Raw genomic sequence first — 15,955 nt, 5'->3', positions numbered from 1 at the left:
ATCTACGTAAACCACTCTCCTAGTGTCACATCTGCTGCTCTCACCAAACAGGAGAGCTACTTGTTCCCAGACCCATGCCTGTCAACTTGTCACTGTAATTAGGTAAACTGATGGGTCATGAGGAGGTTGTTTCCATGAAAAGTTCAAAGTCTGTGTGTACGTGTGCATGCATGTATGTGTGTGTACGTGTGTGTGTGCGTGCATGCATGTATGTGTGTGTACATGTGTGAGTGTGCGCGCGTGTGTATGAGTGTGTAGGTGAGTGTGTGCGGGTGTGTGAATGTGTGTGTGCGTGTGTGCATGTATGTGTGTGCGGGTGTGCATGTATGTGTGTAGGTGAGTGTGCATGCGTGTGTGAGCGTGTGTGAATGTGTGTATGTGTGCGTGTATGTGTGTGAGCGTGTGTGAATGTATGTGTGTGTATGAGTGTGTAGGTGTGTGTGCATGTATGTGTGTGCGGGTGTATGCGAGTGTGCATGTATGTGTGTAGGTGAGTGTGCGCGATTATGCGCGCGTGTGAATGTGTGTATGTGTGCATGTATGTGTGCATGTATGTGTGTGTGTGTGAGTGAGCGTGTGTGAATGTGTGTGTGTACGCCCCACTGCACACAGGTGCAGTTCAGAAAGCAGCCCTAGAAGTAGGTCTCTCCTGCCCTACGTCACCAGGCTTGGCAGCAGCTCCCCTCGTTGGCTATGCACCTAGGTGCTGACCTGACGAGATGATGGCATGGCCAATGAAGGTATGTACTTGTGTTAGTTTGAATGTATTTGGCCCCCACACTCTCAGAGGGAGTGGCGGTACTGGAGGTGTGCCTCTGTTGCGGTGGGTGTGGCCTTGTTGGAAAAGTGTGTCACTGTGAGGGGGTGGGACTTGAGGCTTCCTATGTTCAGGACACCAAGTGTTTCAGTCGACTTCCTGTTGCCTACAAGACTCCAGCACATCTGCCTGCACACTGCCATGCTCCCTGCTGTGATAAAAATGGACAGAACCTCTGGAACTGTGAGTCCTCAATTAAATGTTTTCCTTATAGGAGTTGCCATGATCATGGCGTCTCATCACAGCAATAAACCCCTAACTAAGACTGTATTACTCTAAAAAGGCAACCCAGAACTCTGCTCAAAAGACACATCCACAAAGAAAACCCTTGACCCTATCTGAGGAAAATTACTAAAGGATATAGATTTCACTTAATTGTTTAGATATGGCTAGGCTCAATGGCATATGCCTACACTCACTACTCCAGGGGCTGAGGCGAAGTTTGAGGTGTCAGCAATACAGAAAAACCTCATCTCAAAATAAATCTGTTTATGATTTCCCATGAACTTTTTTTCAATTTTATATGTAATATTATCATATATGAGATCTTTATATGTAACACTCAAAACTGTATTACTGCGAAAGCTAAGTAAAACAATGTACTTAATTAAGCACAATGATTACTAGTTAGTACACACTAAATTCAAATTCTGTTTGAAAGCCAGAGATGTAGCTCAATGATAGAGTACTTGCCTAGCATGCACATGGCCCTGAATTTGAGCTCCAGCACCATTTTTTAAAACAATGATTTCTCTCTGAGAGTTGTGTTCTCTTTGTTGTTAGCTGATGCTCAGTTAGATGGCAGTATGCTTGCCTAGCATGTGCAAAGCCGGGGTTTAACCCACAACACTGCATTAACAGCATATTTGTGCATGGTGGCACTACACACAGTGTGCACGATATACATCTATTATGTACCATGTATGCATGCTGGTACATCACCTGTAACCCCAGCCTGGAGAGGCGGAGGGGGGAGATCAGAAGTGCGAGCAAGGTCAGCCCACGAAGACGCTCAGCAGGCCACAGTACCCGCTGCCAAGCCTAACAATCCGAGCTCCCACAGGACATCCACAGTACAATAGAACCAGCGTTCACAAGCTGCCCTTGACCAGCACGCTGCACCCCTCCAGGCCACCACCCAAATAAATACAGAAACACAGTTTTTAAATCAAGTACTCAAGATCATTCTCAGCTATACGGTGATTTCAAGGCCAATCTGGACTACATGGGTCTCTGTTTCAGAGCAAAAACTAAAAAAAGAGTACTGCTGTCCCCTGAAACATGCATAAGGGTAAAAAAGTATATAACTTCCTTGTTTTCTAGTACTTCTGTACAGAAACATACAAACATATTTCATATAATTCCTGCGGTGACAGAGCTCTGCGAGACAGACGGCTATACTTCACTACAAGGAGAAGCTAACAGTGATGTGTTGGCATGTCAGCGGGCCCAGGCATCTGAAGATGACAAGGAAGGACAAACGGATGAGGCGCTGGCTAGTACCAGCAGAGGACGCAGCGGCTCCTGAGCAAGAGTAGCAGGGTGGTCGAGGGTCCGGACTGAGGAGATAATAGCAAAGACAAAGAAAGGCAATGCATAAACTACAATCACTTTGGAGCTAATCGTGGTAAATAGATGTATTTGGCAATTCAATCTCTAGATCAGCACTGGTGAACACATTAGCAGGTTTTTTCAATTACTTAAAAGGAAATATCACATTTTAAAAGTTCATGTCACTATGACATTACAACTGACTTTTCTTCATGGAAAATCTTACATGAAGAAATGTACTCCATAATTAGAACACTGAAGTCAGGCCTCTCTCTCATCTTCTGGGTTAGGAGGAAAAGCAACCCTGGATTTCTAAACAAGGACCAGGATCCGTTACTACCACCATCCTTTTGAAAACAATGCAATGAAATGATATCCTTTGATCTAAAAATCTAAACTCATACCTGGGGATCTGTCCTAAATAACAATTAAAACCATGAAGAAACCTTTAGATCAAAGTTATTTTCTGTCAAATTTCCTCTAATAGCAAATATTAAAAATGATAAATTGCTTTACAAACATACTTAGTATAGGCACAAGGATATAGCTTGTCTAACACGCACAAAACCTCTAAGTTCAAGCCCCATATGCAAAAAAAAAAAAAAAAAAAAAAAAATACTGTTTTTTTAAAGCACCAAACAAAGCTCAACAGATACTGTAAGTCGGGGCTTCTGTAATTGATTCCATTCAATAACCCCTTTTTGCCCAAGAAATTTTTATGAAACCTTAGGTATGTTACACATACCTATGGTATGTTACACATACCTAAGCAATAACTCATAATAAGTCATTCCAAAACAGTTGTTTGGTATATATACTTTCCATTTAAACAAAAACAAATCTGCATACTAACAAGATGAATGTGCCTGTTTATTCGTACATAAATAATTACATTTTGGCTGAATTCACACTGCCAATGCAGAACCTCTTCAGTGTCTTCCAGAGCTGGCCCATACTTTGATTTTATAATCATCCAAATGGAGAGCAATTGGAGTCCTGAGTCAGTGTATACGTCAGGAGCCCTAGAATACCTTAGAGCAACGGCCAGGGCCCCGTCCTGCTCCCAAAGGACCGCAGCTGACCCTGCACCCGAGAGACCCTCGACCAACGCTCACTACCTTGCTCGCTACCTTGCTCCTTGACAATGAACACGCCCACCCCCTTCCAGACGTATACCGAGTCTCCAGGGTTCGGTGCAACCTCCATCTGTGGGTGTGTCCTCACTGCTCCTCACTCATTCCTATGGCCCCACCGCCTCGCAGGTTCAGGCCCGAGTGCTGAGAACACCACTTCAGGTGCGAGCCGGCAGTGCTGTGTCCATTTCACTGTTGCTGTCGAGTAGCTGTTGAGTGTCTGTCTGTATTCTCGCTGTTGAGTGTCTGTCTGTATTCTCGCTGTTTTGTGTCTGTATTCTTGCTGTTGTGTGTGGGTCACTGTTTTATTTTCCAGCTTTTCTGGAATAAATATATTTAGGCCATTTCAGAATTTGTTGGAAATTCTGTCACACTCCCAAACCAAGTTCATTTAACTTTCTTTTTTGGTGGGGGGGTTGAGACACAGTGGTGTGTCACCACTACCCAGCTCATTTAACTATGTTTAAAGGATTTATTTTCATAAATGGATGTATGTGTACCATGTGTGCGCCTGCTACTCTTGGCGGCCAGAAGAGGGGTCAGATCCTCTGGAATTGGAGTTACAATGGTTGTTGCTAGCTGCCATCTGTGTGCTGGGAACTGAACCCGGGTCTTTGCACGACCACCAAGCAGTCAATCATCTTTAAAATTTTCTTTTAATGACACTTACGTCAACAACTCCAGCTTTTTAAGTTTAAGCATTCTAGATCAATACAACCCCAAAATGTCCTAATTTGACACACCCCGAGGAATGAAGGTAGGGAAATGTGAAAAGTCCGTTTGCAGTAATGAACCCACTGTGTTTCTGTGGGGGTGGTTAAAGCCCTGTGCTGGGAACACACCCAGCTGGACTCAGACGAGGGGTTTTGGGGACCACTCATTGGTTTCTCCAGGCAGTGGTGTACACAGCGTAAAGTGAGCACGCTGTATGTTCAGAGTGAGGGCTGCATGAAGCTGTCATGTCAAGGACAAGCACTGACAAACACCTCAGATTCCTTATATGTTCCATTCTGAGTTATTTCTAGATTGCTGCACATTCAGAAACCCTTTGCTGTTACCATTTTTTCAAACTATATATATATATATAGTTATGTGATCCCAGTTTCGCTAAAGATGGTAATTTAAGAAGTTGGGGTTATGGGCTGAGAGATGTCTCAGTGGTTAGGGGCACTGGCTGTCCTTCCAGAGCTCCTGAGTTCAATCCCCAGCACCCACATGGTGGCTCACACCTGTCTATAACGGAATTCCGTGGGATCCAGTGCCCTCTTCTGGTATGCAAATGTACTTGCAGACATATACATATGTCTTTTTTTAAAAAAAAAGTTGGATTATAAATAGCATGAAATCCCTATTTTAAAAAAAATAAAAGCAAATTATCTCCAGGCTTGGGGTGTCTGGCCTAGTGGCACAGCTTTCACCCGAATGTGGGTGGCCGTGGATTTTATCCCCAGAATTAAAGAAAAGGAAACTTTCCAAATAGTTATTTTATTCAGAATAGTAATATTTTTCTAAACTTGCTGAATCTTCATTTTCATCTATTGTTATTTTATATTCTCATAAACTTCACCTGAATGGAATGACATTCCCTCTGCCTCCAAAATGGCTCGTTCACTCCTAAAGGCTTATCTGCGGGGTTTTTGCCTAGTTTTACAAGATACTCTTCTCTCTTATTTTTCCTGTTGCAACGATAAAATATCCTGGCAAAAGCAACTTAAAGGAGGAAGCGTGGAGGGAGGGAGGGAGGGAGGGAGGGAGGGAGGGAGGGAGGGAGGGAGGGAGGGAGAACTGGGATTGACATGTAAAATAATAAATTAAATAAAAAAAGGAGGAAGCGTATATTTTTGTATCAGAGCTCAAGATTACAGGAGGTGGAGAAGTCATCACTAAATTTGAGGACAACTGGTTACACTATAACCACTGTGAAGAAGTGGAGAGCTGGGCGGGTGGTGCCCCCTCTAATCCCAGCACTGGGGAGGCAGAGGCAGGCGGAGCTCTGTGAGTCAAGGCCAGTTTGGTCTGCAGGCTACTCTGTCTGGGGAGAGGGGCGCTAGTGCTCAACTCACTTTCTCCTCCTCCTCCTTGTTCTGTCCAGGATCCTAGGCTGGGGAACCTTGCCAGGCACTAGGGGATTACTAATCAAAGTAATTCCCCACAGATAAATCTAGAGAGCAGACAACAGAGATTAACCACCACTCACCACAAAATATTCAAAGTTCATGGCAACACGTCTGGTGGCCATGCACACCTCAGGCCCTGTAGGGATCCACCACACATATAACACATGTCTCTATGGTCAAACGTGTTATTCTCCAGGCATGGCATACTCCCACCCCCAATCTCCCTGTTCTCAATCTTTTAGGCTTCTGATTAAATGTCACTTTTTCCAGAGACCCTAGTTTCCAGCAACAATCCCAGTGAAACTTCATATGAGTCTTCAAAATGAGAAATTAAATACACACTACGAAGTGTACTAGTCAACTCTTTCGAACTTTTATTTAGCTAATGAAAGAGGGAATATGCCACACAGAGCCACAGGCAGTTGTGAGCTGCCTGACACAGGTGCTGAACACTAAACTCAGATCCTCTAGGAGAGCAAGACGTGCTCTTAACCACTGAGCCATCCTTCCAGCCCAAAATCACAAAACAACTTAAAGGAAAATGGCGGTCCTTAGGCTGAATACAATGTGTTTAACTCAAGCTTTAATAAAGGGCTTCCATTTAAATGAAAGTATTAATTTTCAGATCATGTTTAACTGAAGTTTTGAACCCAACGCCTACACTTGCATAATCTGATAAGCAACAGTTTCCTTCCTCCTTCCCTGACAGAAAACAGATTTAAATAAAGGATTTTCTTACACATGTTCAATTTCAATATATAAGTGGCTACTACAGTCAAAGGATCTAGTACTCTAGACTGTCATGTCACAGCACTAAATCACATGTGTCTTAGCCACACTTGGTGGTATACACCTATAGGGTATACACCTATGGTATCAGCACTAAATCACGTGTCTGAGCCCACATGTGGTGGTACACACCTATGGTATCAGCACTTGGGAGGCGGAGACAGAAGCAATACCAGGGTTTGAGGCCAGCTTGGGCTACATAGTGAATTCCAGGCCTATGTAGGTTACAAAGCTATACCCTGCTTTAAAAATTAAAAAGAAGCCAGGCACGATGATGCATTTGGGAGGCAGAGGCAGGAGGATCTTTGAGTTTTAAACCAGCCTCGTCTACACAGTGAATTCCAGGCCTGCCAGGGTTATCAAAAGAAACCCTGCCTCAACTGAATGAGTGAATGAATGAATGAATGAATGATGAATTGAGTAAATAAAGATAGAATGGGGAAGGAGAGGGAAGGGAAGGAGGAGGGAGGACAAGGAAACGAAGAAAAGGTAAAAAAGAAAGCAGTTTTAATTCATTATGTTACATTTAAGGACAGCATGGCTCTCGATACCTAAAATCAAGATCCCTTCCCAAGAACCACTTACTGGACCAGTCAGTAGATTGACTCATGGTCCTTCCAGCACTGAGTCAGCCTAAGAGCTAGAAGTGGCACAGGCCCATAACCCCAGCTCCTCAAAAGGGCTGCAGTAGAGACACAAATCTCAAAAGAAAAAGGATGAATCTGGATAATGGCCCAGCTTCAACTAAAATTCACTAACCCAAAGGGAAATACTAACCAGCATTACACCCCAATAGCAACGTAACACCAATGCCTGCTGCCCATGGAGTTCAGAGAGGGCACAGAGTGCCCTGGATAAAAGACATTTGACAGCCACCATGTAGGTGCCAGGATCAAACTTGAGTCCTGCCCGACTGGGGGGGGGGGGCGCATGCACACATGCACGTTAATCCCAGCACTTGGGAGGCAGACGCAGGCAGAGCTTGTGAGTTCCAGGCCAGCCTGGTCTACAAGAGCTAGTTCCCAGGACAGAACTACCCACAGAGAAACCTTGTCTCAGAAAAAATAAATAAATAAAATGAACAAAACAAACCTGAGTCCTTTGGAAGAAACAAGTGCTCCCCCCTTCCGCCCGCCCATAAATTTAGCTCTGGCTTTTTGTTTGTTTGTTTTGTTTTCTAAGATTTATTTATAACATATACAGTGTTCTGTCCACATGTATCCCTGCAGGCCAGAAGAGGACACCAGATCTCATTACAGATGGTTGTGAGCCACTATGTGGTTGCTGGGAATTGAACTCAGGACCTCTGGAAGAGCAGTCAGTGAGTGAGCTTAACCCCTGAGCCGTCTCTCCAACCCCACAAGTGCTCTTAGCAGTTGAACCAACTCTCCATCCCTGACTACCGTTTAACAACTAGGAAAAGAACTGTACTGACACCTGAAATATCTACCTTGCTAACCTCCATCACGTGATGCTTTTAGACTTTCTTTACTACATAAAAGGCTCTATGAAGAGCTGAAGCTATACAAAATAGCAGGAACTCTCTCCATATGAGCCTTAAGCTCTCAACAATTACATACAATTATGTCTAGTATATATATATATATGCATTATATCTACATTCACAATAAATAGATATTATAATATATACTTATACTGGAATTACTACCTTTTCAGTAATCTACTTCAGCTAGCAATCATAGATATGTGTGCATTTAATAGTACAAGTAATATAAACATTAACAGCAATTTCAAAAGCAACCGTAGCCAATAAAAAGTCTCACATGCTGGGGTTTGCATTCCACTGCTACCTTTTACCAGCTCTGTCTCTGAGCCTTAATTTACAAAACCAGAAGATAGGCATAACTGCCACAAGAGTATAATAAAATCATCAAAGTCAGGCATGACGGCTCATGCCCATAAACTCAGCACCGAGAGGCTGAGGCAGAAGGGTTGCCCTAAGTTTCTGGCCAGCAGGGACAGGATTACAGAGGAGTAGGGAGAATCAACTTCTATTCTCTCTCTCTCTCTCTCTCTCTCTCTCTCTCTCTCTCTCTCTCACACACACACACACACACACACACACACACACACACACACACGAGAGAAAGAAAGAGAAAGGGAGAGAGGGGGGAGGGGAGAGAGAGGGGGAGGGGGAGAGCGAATGAGCGAGAGAGAGAGAGAGAGAGAGAGAGAGAGAGAGAGAGAGAGAGAGAGAAAGAAAGAGAGAGAGAGGGAAAGGGAGAGAGAGAAAGAGAGCAGTTCTTACTAAACTCTAATACAAGGCAGGCTGTGTTCAAGATGAACCACTGGTCCTATTCATATACATAGAAGACAAAATACAGAATCAGTGCAAATTTTAAAAGCAAAATAAGACTTTATAAACATCAAAGACTTTCAGCTTATAAAAGGAATATTTGGGCTGTTTCCCTAGATGTTTGAGGATTCTCATCCAACTCATTTGCCATTGGGAATGCTTGGTAGAAAAAAAACAAAACAAAACAAAACAAAAAAAAACTCAGCAGTATTAAAATAAATGAATTACATATGATTTTTTTTCAGGTTGCCAGAAACAATTACATAAAGGAAAATTCTACACCAACACCATCTTTAATATGTAAGGCAGCAAAACTCCAAGGCATTTGGGCTGCTCTAACTTAACCTCAACATTTTGTCTTAGGTATCCCAACACAAATTCAAGGATTTCTACAGATCGCCCAAAGTTTTTAAATTATCCAAGCTGAAATACTCTAAGGAAACTAATGTTAAGGGTTTTTTTTTTTGTTTGTTTGTTTGTTTTTTATTTTGTTTTGTTTTGGGGGGGGTTGAGACAGGGTTTCTCTATTGCTTTGGAGCCTGTCCTGGAACTAGCTCTTGTAGACCAGGCTGGCCTCGAACTCACAGAGGTCCACCTGCCTCTGCCTCCCGAGTGCTGGGATTAAAGGTGTGCGCCACCACTTGGCCCTAATATTCCATCTTGATTCAGCAGCCTAGGACAGGTTTTCCCCCTTAAAAGCCTGCGTCCCTCCCTCACCCCAGGTGAACAAGGACTCAGAAAGTGTCTCATCTAGACACTGACGCCATTTCCAGAAGCACCCCTGTCAAGGACTGTCTGCACCCTCAGGAAGACTTCTGTGGCTCCATGTGCATCACCCATCATGCACAGCGCTTCAGTCTTCCCTTTCCCGAGAGGCCGTTTTGAATACTAGTATTTTATTTGTACAAGACTTCCTTGCTATAGTAAACAGAAAGGTTTTCCTCACTCTAGCTTCCGTCTTTCCTGCACAGGGAGAAGGAAAGTCGGTTTCTGCTATTTCGTTTCATTATGGCAAAGGCAAGTTAACCAATCATGTTGGCTGACAGACTTACAGCAGCACCGCAACCCACCAGTTCACCAAGTTCGTCCCAGTTAGCTAAGAGCAGCTGCCAACAGTCTGCACTGCTCCTCGGAGTGTGCTGTAAGTACTGCCTGTGTGTGTACGCACGGTGGCTCTTCGGGCTTCAGAGTCAGGGCAGGGTGGACCCTCAACCTAACTTGAACGAGCATAAACATGTAAGATGAACACTCCTCTCTCTCCAACACCCCAAATACCACCTAAGCGAGACCAGCATAGCACTGCCAGCCCTCATTCTGCCCAAAACACACACACTCGTGTCCGGGATGGTGGCGCATTCAGAGGTGAAGCAGAAGTGTCACCAGTTTCGAGGCAATCTTGGCTAACAGAGGGTTCAAGACCAACCTGTACTACGTACACGAGAGGCTACTTGAAAAGAAAAAGAAGCTATACAAACAAGCTATACAATCACTACTATTTCATCAAAGAACTAAGGTGTTCCCTTCAAAATTGGTAAATGATAATTTTAGGGGATAAAGATTATCTCTTAAATATTCAGCCTTATAAAAAGCAGACTACAGTCTCACTCCACACAGCCAGTGACAACGGTGTCCTAGGATGACATTATTACACACTTGACCATGTGAGAACCACCCGTCTCATTGGTGAGCACATCCCCCACCCCCAGGGAAACAGTTATAGAACTTGCTGAAAACAATTATCAACTCTCCCAGAGTCACAGGTCAAGAATTTAAAGTCACATTTGTACATCCCAGACAATCCCCAACCATCAAGCTAAGCTTTCCCAGGAGCAGAGAGCCAGAGCCACACTTTCATCCAGGCACTGTGACCAATGACAACCAAGGCATTTCCGAGATGGCTGATGGGAGTGAGAGGTGTATCCTTGGCCATTACTCACACTAAAGCTAAATGGAACTCCTGACCTTTGCCCCATTAATACCAAGCTCACTGAAACTAAACCAAGCAGCCTGGAAAAAGCATGCACACAGCCTCCTGCCTCCAAACACACTGCTGCAGGACCCTTTGGACATCCCTAGTGCCTGGGATGCATCGAAAACAGAAGATACTAATTCTTAAGAAAACAGTAATGCTTCCACAGCAACTCTGACTAAAAACAAACTTGGCTTTAAGAAGTACAACCCTAAGCCTCGGTTCTGCAAGCCATTACAATGTTTTACAGGTTAAAATACAACATCTTCCTTTTTAACTATCTAAAAAGCAAAGGACATGAATTCCACAGATTTATAACTCAAAACAATCTTCACATATAATCTATGATATGAGTATTTTATTCTTTCATCCCTCTATGGTAATCAGTGAATTTAGATGAAATTATTCACACTAATAAAAAGTACTTCTATTGAGTTGGGAATGGAGTTTGTTGGTACATCTATCTGAGATACATGCCTGCGGTTGCAGGTTTGATCCGATACCACAAAAATAAAAAGCGTATTATAAAAGAACCAGGGGGGGGATATATATATATATACACATACCACTTTTTACAAAGTACAATGTTAAGTCATTGTAATGAAAAGCACAAGTAATGCCTTTGAAAAGGTACAGACCTGGTCTAACCCACAGTCCAGAGCCTCAGGCATACTAAGTAAAATCTACCAATTAAACTACATCCCCAGCCTGCCTCAAGTGGATTTTTTTATCTTTGTGTTTTAGGGTTTCCATTACTTTGTTTTTGAGACAGGAACTTACTATGTAGCCCTGGCTGGCCTGGAATTCACAAAGATCTGCCTGCCTCTGCCTCCTGAGTACTGACATTAAAGGTGAGCAACAACACAGTCCAGTGGAATCAGATTTAGTGTCTGTGTCTGCCGTGGGGGGAGAGGGCATCATGGCCTGCAGGTGGAGATCAGAGAACTTGCAAAGCTGGTTCTTTCCTTCTACCATGCAGGTGCCAGGAATAGAACTTGTGTCATCAGACTTGTAGGCAAGCCCCTTTCCCTGCTTAGTCATCTCAACACTCAACTGGAATTTCAATGAACAGAACTTTTTCCTACTCCATCTGAATTTATAGTTCAAAGAAACTACACAGATTACCCACTGCGTAAAATAGTCTAGTTAGCGTTTTCTCTTTCTGTTTTAAGCAGATGCCATTTAAACACAGGCTTGGGCGGCTACACACTCCCTTGGCACTTGCATCTCCTGACAGAGAGCCAACTAGCATATCTACCTGAACCATCTACTTGTGTTCCCCCTCTAGTACATGTCTAGCTCTGACTCTCTCTGCAGACCTCCATTCCCACCTCTAAGCAGTGCCCACAGGTAAGTGTGTTCAAATCCTGGCATACCAGGCCTGGGAATCACACAAGTAATCACAGCTTCTCTAGAGATCAAGGCAGGGCTATGAATGTGAGGCTTTACCCCATCTTAAAACAATAGAACCTAATTATACAACTCGTTGCTCACAGCCTAGAAACGGTACCACCATCAACACCACGCAGACGGAAAGCGTAACTTCTATGCCTGCCTCTTGTAACCCTCTTCTATCAAGCCCCCACTCCCTACTGATGGTCGCTAGACCCTGCTGAGCCCTTGTCCTCTTCCCACTGACAACTCTCTCAGGGTGCACAGTCGATATTAATAGCTCGCCATAATAAACCCGTCTGCACACTGAGCTATCACAACGTACACATCTTGTTTTCTCCCAAACACTGGACTTCTCAATACTGCATGCAAACATGCTCCACAATCCACTCCCAACTACATTCAGACTTCATCTCTCTTTCAAAAATAAAGCACCCAGGTCGTCTGGTACCCTAACTTTTCCCTAGCTCATGGGCCTTCTCATCTCCAAAACTGTTGTCCTCTTAATTTGGAAGGCCTTCTTCATCCACCAAATCCTACCTCCGGAGTCTTTGTTTAAAAGAGTTTAACTACCAATCACCAACTAATTTCAGATTGCTAGTAAGAGCAGGATGCAATGGAATACACCTGTGACCCCAAGCACAGAGGAGGCGGAGACTTCGGATCACAAGTTCAACGTCACACTTAACTGCAAAGTGACCTACGGCAGACACAGGAGACCCTGTCTCAAAATTTAAACCAAATAAATAGAGTCCAAGTTTATTGGGAAGTACCAACTTTCCCACAAGGCAGATCTGGCTTCAAATAGAGACTTATGCTAGTCGCATAACTCTAGGGGGAGTTACTGAACATATCTGAGACTCAGATGTGAGACCCTGAGGGTCTCAACAGAAAGAAGCTTCTCCTTGTTGAGATAACATAAAAGAACTAAGTGCCCAATAAATAACAGCACTGTCCCACCCTTGAATGTTACCAGTCTCTACACTTTTCCATGATGAACATTTTCCTTTTTACTACCCCTAACTTGATATAAACACACCCATGTGGTTAAGTGTTTACACACACCTCTTTTGTTTTCAGAGGGTCTTCATTTGTTGTGAACAGGATCACTCTGGCTAACAGCTTACCATCACCTACCCTCTGTTCCTTCGCCTCCCAAAGCATGCCACACATCCAGCCAGACAGTTACTCATACTATAAACTTTTGTACAAATATACACCCCACACTAGGTTCAAATATCTAAAGACCAGCCTTAATCTTTGTGACTTAGAGTGCTGGCATAGTATTTTTCATGAAGCACTCAACATCTCCCTCCAAATTAAGTCCCAATTCCAAGGAGGTTTGGTATTCCTAGACAGTGCAATTCAATTCTTCATAATTCCAACACACCTTGGAAAACTGTCAAAACATGACTCTCAAGTTAGAATGGCTTCGCCTTTATTTGCCTCTACACGGTTCCCTACAAGTATCTGACACACAGAAAATGTGCAATATCACTTGAATTGACTCAAGCAATAGTTAAAATTTACAATGCCTGAAAGTATCTGATTTTTACAAATTTCCTTTTTTTGCTTTTTATAACTCCCATAATTTCCCCTTCAAAGTACATTATATCCAGAGTACAAATTCATAACCAAATCTAACTCGAATAATTTTCCAGACTGTTTCAACATCCAATCTTAGGCTCTGTTGAGTACTTCTACACAGGTACATAAGAGGCCACCATTTCTATCCAAATCTAAAAACTGTGCAACTAAGCTTTACTCATCTTTTTCTCACAAACTTAAAGTTCAGTATCAATAACTGAACTTGACATAGATTTGGGGATCTGGGGACATGGATCACAAGTGAAGTGCTTGCTGAGCAAGCAGGAGGACCTAAACTAGGATCCACAGGGCCCACATTAAAAACCAGGTCTGCAGCATGTGTCTGTAACCCTTGGGCCAAAATTGGGGGACACAGAGCAAACACAGAAGGAACCCTGGGACTTGATGGCCAGACTGCCCAGCCAAAACTCCAAGCTCCAGGCTCAGAGACACCCGGTCTCAAAAAATTAGTAATGATAATAGTACAATAAAAATGAAGAGAAATCTAAGACATCCAATGTTAACCTCTAACATTACTGTGAAATCTTCTTTAATGAAATGATTTTTCCTTTGCATAAGACAGTTTGTGGAACTTGTCACTTCAAACTTATCCACAATATCATCTTCCCTTCTGGTGGTAGAGAATGACACAAATACAAAAAAGGAAGAAATAGACACAGAAAAGAAAAAGTATAGACCCTAATATAAGCGTAATATGAGAACAGCAGATAAAGTCACTGGTTTGACGAAAATGACTTATGTATACTTGACACTGTGGTAACACATGTCATTTGCAACAAACCAACTTTCTAATTATAACTTAAAACTCAATGAAAGTGGAAAATATCTCCGTTATTTCCTGCAAACCTTTCACCGGTGGTCTATCATCTAAACTCCATTTACTAACACTACCTACAAGATTTTCTCGTCTAGAAAATTCTCAGTTCATTCGAGCTACACACTCTAAACGTTTAAATCAACAAACACACACCACTGTCCAGCTGTGGGAACCTCCGGGGCGTTGCAGCAGCCAACAGCTGAACTATACAAAGCAGCTCTGAGGAGAAACTGAGGACATTTTTTTTAAAAGCTCAAGAAATGACAGTTCCAGGTATGAAAGTAAACAAATCTGGGGTAGGAAAGGGTACCGTCCTCCAGCCCTTTGCAGTCAACTTGTGCTACGTCCCGGATGAACTCTTACAACTGTGACTTCGGCTGGGCTCGGGAATTCGGGAAGGCTGATTTAGAGAATAGCATCTTTTTTGCTTTTTAACGTCAGCAAGAACACGGGAGAAACTCATCTGAATTTACGACTCTCCTCCGCTTGTTTTGGTTTTGTTTTGTTTTGTTTTGCTCTAAGGAGCGACTTCAAACAGTTTCAGCTCTCGGTGGCCCTGGGCGGACAATCGGCGGCCCTGACGCAGCTCTGGATGCGTGAAAGCCCCTGCACCAGACCGCCCGCCAGCATCCACGCAGGGAGCGCCCCACCCTGGGGCTGAGGCTACACCCGGGGGGGGACACGGGGGGACCGCCGAGCCCAGGAGGGGGCCGGGGGGCACAGACCCAGGCGGCGACCCCAGCCGGGCACCGACGTGCAGCGCGGGCGGCCGGGCCGTGCAGCCTCGCAGCGCCCGCGCGCGCGCGGCCCCCGAGCGCCGAGAGCGAGCGAGCGAGCGATCGGCCCGGCGCGCCCCGCCCACCCCGCCCGCTCCCGGCCCGCGGCCCGCGCGCTCCCCGGCGGCCGGCGACCCCGTCCCGGACCCCGACAGCTGAAGCCGCAGCCGCCCGCCGCCCGCCCGGCCGCCCCGCCTACTCACCGTCGGCGCCAGGCCGCTGCGAGGGCGCGGGGCGGCGGCGGCGGCGGGCGCGGGCTGCGCACTCTCTCCGGGGCCGACCCCGCCGCTCGCAGCCCACCGAGCCCCGCCGGCGGCGTCTACCAGGCCTCTGGGCGGCCCGGACCCTACCCAAGCACTTCCGGGGGAGCGGGGGAGGGCAGCGCTTTGCCACCGGAACTGCTCCCGGCCGGGAGCGGCCAGGCTCCCCCGAGGGGCGGGGCCTGTGAGCCCGCCCGGCGCCCGCAGCCCCGCGCTCCCCGCAGCCCCGCGCTCCCCGCTAACCCGCAGCCCCGCAGCCCCGCGGCCCCGCAGCCCCGCGGCCCCGCAGCCCCGCGCTCCCCGCAGCCCCGCGGCCCCGGGACGTGGCTCGCACCCTGGCCCCAGCTGCGGTTAGCATTGCTCCCCCTCCAGCCAGCCGCCCACTTCCACGGCGGCTCGGAGCATCCAG

General features: G+C 45.3%; 1 protein-coding gene across 1 annotated transcript in view; it reads right to left on the bottom strand.

The window, feature by feature from the left end:
* Positions 1-15,550, bottom strand: part of Frs2 (fibroblast growth factor receptor substrate 2) — a 60,927-nt gene extending 45,377 nt beyond the window's left edge. Inside the window, exon 1 of the mRNA XM_051176204.1 lies at positions 15,490-15,550. The gene's annotated coding sequence lies outside the window, so the exon portion shown is untranslated. The remainder of the gene's footprint in view (positions 1-15,489) is intronic.
* Positions 15,551-15,955: the final 405 nt, after the last annotated feature.

The sequence above is a fragment of the Phodopus roborovskii genome, unplaced genomic scaffold (genome assembly GCF_943737965.1).
Source record: "Phodopus roborovskii unplaced genomic scaffold, PHOROB, whole genome shotgun sequence".
Taxonomy (NCBI): domain Eukaryota; kingdom Metazoa; phylum Chordata; class Mammalia; order Rodentia; family Cricetidae; genus Phodopus; species Phodopus roborovskii.
Note: the sequence above shows the minus strand (reverse complement) of the source record. Positions and strands in the feature narration are given on the sequence as shown.